The following is a 9,446-nucleotide window of genomic DNA, read 5'->3' on the forward strand; positions in this document are numbered from 1 at the left end:
ATACACAACCTGTGTGTGATGACTATGGTGGACTACAACTGCGCTGTATCAACTGATGGTGACGACTCACGACGTAGCTCCAGTACTGGTAGTAAGTATATCGTGTACTCGACGTCATGTTAGCAATATCAAAACCACCCATTTACTGGAGATAAGGAATTACAAGATTACAAAACGACACATTCAGCCACTCAGCATCTCCCCAGCTGACATGTATGTTGTTGGCAATATGAAGGCGATCTGTAACTCATCGAGTCTGGACCAGACAATCCAGTGATCAACAGCATTATCATCGATCTACACAATTGTGATATAATGACATATGCCAAGCAAACACCCTATTCCTATACAGCAGTATATCTGCACGCACGCACGCACACGCACGCACGCACACACACACACACACACGCACGCACACACAACAACAACAAAAAACACACACACACACACACACACATACACATACTACTCAAAACAAGTTAAGGGTCAAAACTTTTAATGGCCATAACTACAAATATAAATAACAGTGAAATGTAGCGATCATATAACAACTCGAGCCAACATTTTATGACAACCATAACGGGTGACAGAAACAGCAGGAATGTCAATGATTGCTGATCAATAAGGTCAAAGTGACCTACTGTCAGAAGTCAAAATTCAAACGCCAACATTGGACTAATAACGGATGTAACCACCTCGAGCAGTAAGACAAGCAGTACACCTCTGTCTCATACTGTTCACTCGTCCCAAGCATGTGCCAGAGGGGCTAAATCTGCTGAATATGCCAGGCATTCCATGTGCTGAACATTGTTCTGTCTACGGAAGTCCGTCACAACACGGGCACGGTGTGGTCGGGCCTTGCCACCTTCGAATATGGATCCAATGCCGATACGTTGTAAACATTGCAAAACAAGGGGTCTGATAATCTCCCGTAGATAGCGATTTCCGGTCAGGGTACCATTAATGACATAGAGAGGTGTCCTTTGATGAAAGGGAAACGCACCCCAAACCATGACACACACACACACACACACACACACACACACACACACACACACACACACACACACACACACACACACACACACACACACACACACACACACACACACACACACACACACACACACACACACACACACACACACACACCCGGCCTCGAAATGGCAAACGTTGGTTGACGTTAACGTCAGCAAACCTCCCTCCTGGACGCCAATCCACACGAGTTCTACCATCATTGAACTGTACAGTAAACCTAGACTCGTCGGAGAAAAGAACTGATGCCCACTGAGCACGTTGCCAACGAACATGGCGTCTACACCAGTCATGTCTTGCCGTCGTGTGTCGCTGAAGGAGCGGTGGTCGTACTGCTGGTCGCCGTGCCCGAAGATTGTTCCTCGTCTGTCCGTTCCTGTCAGTCTGATCAGATACCAGGGTACTTGTGGCAGTTCTCAGTAAGTCACGGGATTGTCTGGCAGCAACTCTGCGTTGTGGGAGAGCCATATTTGTCAGGTATCGGTCTTCTCTAGGAGTTGTTTATGGAGGCCTGCCAGAACGTGGTCGATTAGTCAGCGTTCCAGTGACACGAAACCGGTGCCATAACCTTCCAATGACACTCTGACTCACACTTAGTCTCTGAGCCACACTGCGATGAGGTTCGCCATCTTGAAGCCAAGCAAGAGCTCTTCCTCTGTCTGTCATGCTCAGTTGACGTCTTGCTATTGTTGAATTTCAAGTGACAATAACAATGCGACAATTACAAGTTTTATAGGGAAAATAAGCATGCACAGCACTAATCCCACGAAGAACACGTTCACATGTTGTTTATAATGAAACATCCACAAGCACAGTGATGACTATTAGCACCACGGTTATCTGCAGCCTTTATCCAGGTTCTGTAATGGTTTTGAATAAACTGCCATACACGGAATGTAAAATTGTATTTTTACATAATGCAACCAGCCTCATCAATAACATTACATGATGACATCGCATGACCCTTAACTTGTTTTGAGTAGTATATATAAATGTGTTGAAGGACATACGGCCATAGTGTTATATAGAAGCAAAGCTGTGTGCCTTGTTCACTTACATCGATACACTCGTTTTATGACCTGCAAAGAGCAAATATCAACACATTTTTCATTAATCCCAGAAACGGCACTCGTGAAGAGCAACGTCCTCGTGGGTCTGCTGTGTAATGCTAATAGTTCTTCCTCCCTGTGGACCCGGGGTAGAATGTGTCCACAGCACCCCATTGTTGTTCATGAGAGGCGACCAAATATTAGGCAACCTGTTTGCCGTGGGTTGTACCCCTGTGTCGGTGTAGGACGGGATTCTGGTGGTTGAGAGCAATAGGAGCCAGGAACAGTGTTTTTCTCTTAACTAACACACCACTTCGACCCTTACTAGCTCAATACGACTGGTAGAATGGGCCCGGTTCTAGCAATCCACTGGTCACGCCAAGCCATGTGCATGGTGACTATTTTTTGCACATTTAGCCAATAATTGGGTTTTGGCCATTACTGATTCTAATGTACAAACCATTGATACATTAAATTTGCCTAGAGTCCTATGCCAAAAGGCGGTGACTCACGCGTCAATCTAGTAATGTTGATCTCTGAGTAATGCTCAGACAACACCTCCATTGACTACTCAATCGTCTGTATCGTGTCGGACTGACTCGACATGGGTTAAGTCAGAAAAACCCGTCTTTTCATCCGAACAACCTACTGCCCTAGTAATTCCGTCGACGTCTGGGTCTCAGACGGACATTCAGCCTGAGACTTCACAGACGACTGATTTGCAACGAGCAAACTCACAGCCAGCCACTGAGCCATTCAAAAAGAAGAAAGGAAAACAATAGATAGAAACTTGCCATCTACTGACACGTCATCTTCAGAGGTTCCTCTCCAAAATTCATTTGGACCTCTAGATATGGAGGTCACTCTGTCTCCATAGGACAGGCGGTAGAGGAGTAGTTCAAGGGCCAATTGGTGATGTTGGCCACTGAGTAATGCATGTCTCCAATTTCTTGTCAAAGGCCGAACAAGTCTGGCATTAAACTCGTAGACAAATACACCCATTTACGTCATATTCACTTGAGAGTATAACACCCCTGTATCTGTGGTGTTAGCATCTAGGAAATCCGGTGCTTTTTGACACTGATTGAGGTTGTTGTGGCTGTGCACAGGACACTAAACTCTTGTCGAGGCATTGTTTGTGACAGGGCTCCTTGCCGGTCCGACATGTCTGAAGAAGAAATCGCTATGGAGCTAAAAGAACAGGCGGTAACCGCAGTTAAACGTTTTACCATCAAGAAAGATGGCGTTATCTTCCATCAAGGCTGGCTATTTTAATATCGGAATGGAGGCATTGACTCTGTGCAGTTTGTACACCCTTCCAATACCAAAGCCATACAGATGCATCTAATTACAGACCACATCTCTAAACAGCTGCGTCTGTAAAACCATGGAAAGAATGGTAAACATTAAATTACTATGGTATCTGGAAACCAATAGTGGGTGAGTGAGTTAAAATTTAACGTCACCTCGGCAATAGTTGTAAATAACCAGTCATCGAAGGACTGTAATATAACTAGAGTATCACTGATGGTGATGGCATGTAAATCGAAAGCTATTTTATTTACGAAGACAATACATAACAGAAACAGGCTATAGGCCTCCAACAACTGAAGGTATATCACCATACCAGGGACTTACAGTGCCTTTGCTACCTGCATGGACCCCAGCTGGATTTACACCATCCCTTCAGCCGCTGGCGATTGTAGGAAATTGTAGCCGAAATATAAAATAACAAAAATACTACGTTTAAAAAATCTTTAATTTAAAATTTTACTTTGAAGGTTTTGGGACTTACGTACCCTTTCAGGGGACAATTTGTTTAACGATACTTTAAGGCCCTTTGAGGATACAACCACTAACAATCAGTTTCTAGTTATTAAGATGACATTTATCCATTTACAAAATATATTGTTCTAAATTTATCTAATAATTCTATTTCTTTTAAAAATCAAGACTTAGTATCAATCAAGATTAGTATTAAATGATAATTTACATTAAAAAAGACCCTTAACTGTTTTGACACTGAAATATCTATCCCATGTGATGGAAAAATCAATAGTCAAGCAGGACATGCTTGACCGTGATTTTTTCATCACAAGGGATGCAAAACGGAGGATCCTCACCTTTAATAAGTATTCGTGTGTATATCTTGAATGGCCAATACGACATCGTCGTATAATGATCTCCTGAAATCTGGACTGACAACCCAAGTAGGTGTAACCAATATAGGGTTTCATTTCGTGTAATTTATTTATACCTACTTGGGTGTCCCACTTCTCCTGCATCAGATCACGGATATAAGATCTAATGATAGCTTTGTAATCAGAGTATGGGATCAGAAGTAGTGTCACAGATTTGTTGAGTGCTGCCTTAGCAGCAAGATCGGCCATTGTGTTACCAGAAATACCAGCGTGGCTGGGTAACCAACAAAGGACGATGTCGTATTGGTCAGTAGCAAGATCACTATTTAATTAAGCAATTTAAATTAAAAGTGAATGTTTGCAAGAGAGATTTTAATAGCCTGACGGCACGAAAGACAGTCTGAAAAGATGATATTTTGTTTGTATTTAAGATGTTTTTAAGTATATTTTATTATGACGTTTGCTTCGGCTGTGACAATTGAGCTGTGATCTTGTAATTGAGATGATATTGTTCTGGATCCAGTGACAGTGGCACAAGCAACTGCGCCACCATCCTTGGAACCATCTGTAAATAAAGATTTGTATGTATAATATTTACTTTTTAACTGATTAAATGTTTGTATAAATTTTAGTTTTTTTTAAATGTAGTTAATGAAAAGTCGACTTGTGGCCTAACCATGGAGGAGAAGAAAGGAGTCGGGAAGGAGATGTATTTCCCAGCTCAATACCGGCAGCAGAAGTGAATGGTTTAATTCTTGAAGACACAGATACATGCAGGGTTAGATTCGTTAGAATGTGGTTTTGTAATATACTGTAAATATACGTTTATACGGCGTTGTGAAAGAGATGACTCATCTGCCTCGACGTAGAGACTGTCAACAGGTGAAGTTCTAAAGGACCCATGACAAAGTCTTAGACCTTGGTGGTTGACAGAATCTAATAGTTTTAGGTTATTGTTGCAGGCTCCACCATACACGATAGAGCCATAATCAAGCTTCGAGAGGACCAGTGATCTATATAGGTGTAGGAGGGTAGCTTGATCCCCTCCCTACTTTGAATTAGAAACGACTTTCAATAAGTCAAGTGCCTTCATGCATTTAGTTTTTCGGGATTTGATATGCGGAAGAAAAGTTAAATGGTAGTCGAAAATAAGATCCAAAAACTTGGCCTCCTTATCAACTTTTATGGGAGTTCTATTTAAAGATAGTTTTGGGTTCTTATGCAGCTTGTATTTTCTACAGAAGTGTATGCGCTATTTTTGACTTGCCGTTCAATAGTATGCATATTTTTACCTGGAAAAGAAATATTAAAATCATCCACAAAAAGTGATCCATCAATTGAATCACTTAAAACATTGGATAAACTGTTGATCGTAATACTAAACAATGTGACTGACAAAATACTGCCTGCTGGGACATGCTGATCCTTATTGTAATGATCAGACAAGGTTGAGCCCACTCGGACTTGAAATTGCCTATCCGTGAAAAACTGATATAAAAAGAGGTAAACGGCCCCTCAAACAAAAGTCATGTAAATCCTTTAAAATGCCATGCTTCCGGGTGGTTTTGTACGCTTTCTCGAGATCAACGAATATCGATACTGCATGTTGTTTATTTACTATGGCATTTTTAACAAAGGATTCTAAACGTACCAAATGATCAATGGTACTACGGTTTTCCTGAAACCACATTGAATACTTGTTATAAGGGTATTGGTTTCAAGATACCAAGTTAATCTATTGTTTACCATTCGTTCCACGGTTTTACAGACACAACTCGTTAAAGAGATTGGTCTGTAGTTAGACGGATCAGTATGATCCCCGGCCAGGCTTTGGTATAGGGACCTCATTGGCATTACGCCACGAAGTTGGGAATATCCTGTACTCCATATCATATCACATATATTGAGCAGCGCTTCCAGACATGATTCGGGCAAATGTTTCTGGAGTTGATAATGAGTATCTTGGGTATAGTTTGGTCAGCAATGTCATTGAGTATATCTGAAAACGACTGTATAGGATCTCCGCTGTTGATAAAAACATCATTACAGAGGCCCAGATAAGCTGCGTATCCGGGTAAAATACGCATAGAATATTTCCAATTACGCATTGAACAATAATTGTTGCGTACCGATTTCGCATTTAAAATGTTAGATACGCAAAAAGTTTAAAACAAATGTGTACGAAATATATTTATAAAAACCGCTTGCGTAATGAAAAAGACATTGATTGCTATCAAGTTGTACTGTTAGTATAGGACAAGTGCTGTACTGTCAGTACAGGATGTGTGATTTTGTATGAAATCATTTCCATTATATTTAAGTTGGTTTTGATTAGGTATGACATAAGGCAGAACATTCCTGCTCAGTAAACTTACTCAATGACATAATACTTAGGTGAGTAAAATGACTGAAATACGTGAAATATGTGAAATACGCACATATTTGAAAGCAGTGGGTAACGGAAAATGAAATACCCACTCAACATTCATAATACCCACACCAAACAAATACACTGGGAACAGTACCCACATGGGCTAAATCTTATCTGGAGCTCTGTAATCATGATTTAATTGATCAGTACATAGTCTTCTATATAATGACCAATCAGCCCTGGCGAAGTTCCTTGTTGATAAAGGTGGATCATCACCAGGGTTGATTGTTTTGAGAATGGTGGGAAGTGATCACTCCCACATAGGTCCTCATGGACCATCCATTCAAATTCATTATTTAAGATGGAGTCAGCAAGTGACAGATACAGGGAAGAATATGTTCCCGTAGTTGGGTGTAGATAAGTGGCTGAATCACCACTGGAAATGCATAAATTTTTATCGGAAATGAATTCCTCGATGAGTTTACCTTTGTTATTTGTGTTGGCACTTCCCCAAAGCGGGTTGTGTCCGTTGAGGTCACCCATGATGATAAATGGCTTTGGAAGCTGATTATATAGATTTGAAGATCCGATCGTCGAATGTCAGAAGAAAGAGGGATATATACGCTGCCCAGAGGCAAGGTGATGTGTAGAGTCAGACAAACAGCTATAGTCTAAAGATTTGTGTTAAGTGAGACAGGGCTATGTGCAATACCCTGCCACACTAAAATAGATGCGCCTCCAGTTTTCCCCTAGAAGGGAAAAGGGATGATAATGACTTTACTGTTTTAGTAAAAGGTATCATTATTTTTAAGATAAGTCTCCTGAAGACATAATGCTGACGGTTGAAGATCTTGTATGAATAACTGGATTTCACTGAAGTTACTCTTCAGTCCTCTGCAATTCTACTGAATTATATTGGCGAATTCAATTGGCGACTCAATTGGCGATCGTTCACGTGAATGTGAGGAGGAATTATATTTTCTCCGCATGTCCTGCGGGAACAAAGTGACCTCCATATCTAGGGGTCCAAAAGAATTTTGTATAGGAACCCCTGAAGTTGAAAAGTCAGCAGGGTTTAGATTTCTGTTTAATCATTTTCCTTTCTCCCCCTTTGATGGCTCGCTGGCTGGCTGCAAAGCAGTCGTTTGTGAAGTTTCGGGCTGAATTTCCGCCAGAGTGACCAGGGGAGTAGGTTTTTGGGATGGAGAAGTAGGTTTTCTTGATGAAAAGGCAGGTTTTTCTGACATGCAGCTGAGGACATTGCTACAGAGCGGGTGACTGCAGCGGAATACGTGATATTTGACAGATTTGAAGATTGATTTAAGTAATGATCTGTCGCTTCCAGGTAGGAAATGCTTTTTTCACACAGCAATATTCCAGCTATATGGCGGCGGTCTGTAAATAATCGAGTCTGGACCAGACAATCCAGTGATCAACAGTATGAACATCAATCTACGCAATTGGGAACCGATGACATGTGTCAACCAAGTCAGCGAGCCTGACCACCCGATCCCGTTAGTCGCCTCTTACGACAAGCATGGGTTACTGAAGATCTATTCTAACCCGGACCTTCACGGGTCTCTGGAATGCGAAATACACGCCAGTACACAGAACCATTAACCTGAAATACACGCCGGTACACAGAACCATTAACCTGAAATACACTGTCTAGACCGTGTCCAATTGCGTGTCTGTATTCTGTCTAAACCTTCCCTCGTTATCTAGTTATTTAATAGTATTCGTCCGTGATAGATAAGAATACTATTTACCCACCGACACATCAAACGAGTGTGACGATGTCTTCGCTTGTTAGAATGCATACTCATACACATTTGTCTCTATGTTAATCTCGACTTTAAAGTGTGTGCATGTTTTTACATGTAATGAATGAGCAGCAATTTGAGTCTGCACTTCGTTTTGTATAAATGGTTTCAAGCTCAAGGGCAGCGACATAAGTTCCACAGTGCTCATTCTTCTGGTATAAGGTTCAGGCTAATGTCGTTTTATAGTGAGGTGAGGTGAAATTGGGTTTAACGTCGTACTTGAGAATATTTCGCTCATATGACGACGTGCATGCGTGTGTATGTGTATGTGCGGCTGCTTGTACTAGCCCAGACTTAAGCTGGTTTTATAGTGCTAGCCCACTGAGATACCATGCCGTAGTGAAGCATGAATACCCCACTCAGACACATTATACTGACTCCGAGCCGACCAGTCCTTGTTGTACCCATTAATGCCGAGCGCCAGACAGAGACCAACAAGTACCATATTTTAACGTCTTTTGGTATGACGCGACCGGGGATCGAACCCGCGACCTTCCGCTCTCCGGGCGGACACGGAGGCGGTCTCCTCGTTTTATAGTGAGTGAGTGAGCTTAGATTTTAAGCAATATTCCAGCAACATCACGGCGGGGGGACACCAGAAATGGGCTTCACACATTGTACCCATGTGGGGAATCGAACCCTGTCTTTCGGCGTGACGAGCGGGCGCTTTAACCACTCGGCTTCTACACCGTCCCCGTTCTTGCCTGTGATTCTATGCACTACTTAAGCATTGACACATGGCGGTGGGGTAGCCTAGTGGTTAAAGCGTCCGTTCGTCACCCCGAAGGCTAGGGTTCGATTCCCCACATGGGTACAATGTGTGAAGCCTATTTCTGGTGTCCCCCGCCATGATATTGCTGGAATATTGCTAAAGGCGGCGTAAAACAAAACTCACTCACTCACACAACATTGACAGAGTATTAACTACGAGGTGGACAGTTCATACCCTAATGGATAAAAACAAGTACTATATTTTAAATTTCTGAGTATAACGCAGGATCGAACCACCGACATCCGATACAGGCAA

The sequence above is a fragment of the Haliotis rubra genome, unplaced genomic scaffold (genome assembly GCF_003918875.1).
Source record: "Haliotis rubra isolate DU_JTF1 unplaced genomic scaffold, ASM391887v1 Scf1072, whole genome shotgun sequence".
Taxonomy (NCBI): Eukaryota; Metazoa; Mollusca; class Gastropoda; order Lepetellida; family Haliotidae; genus Haliotis; species Haliotis rubra.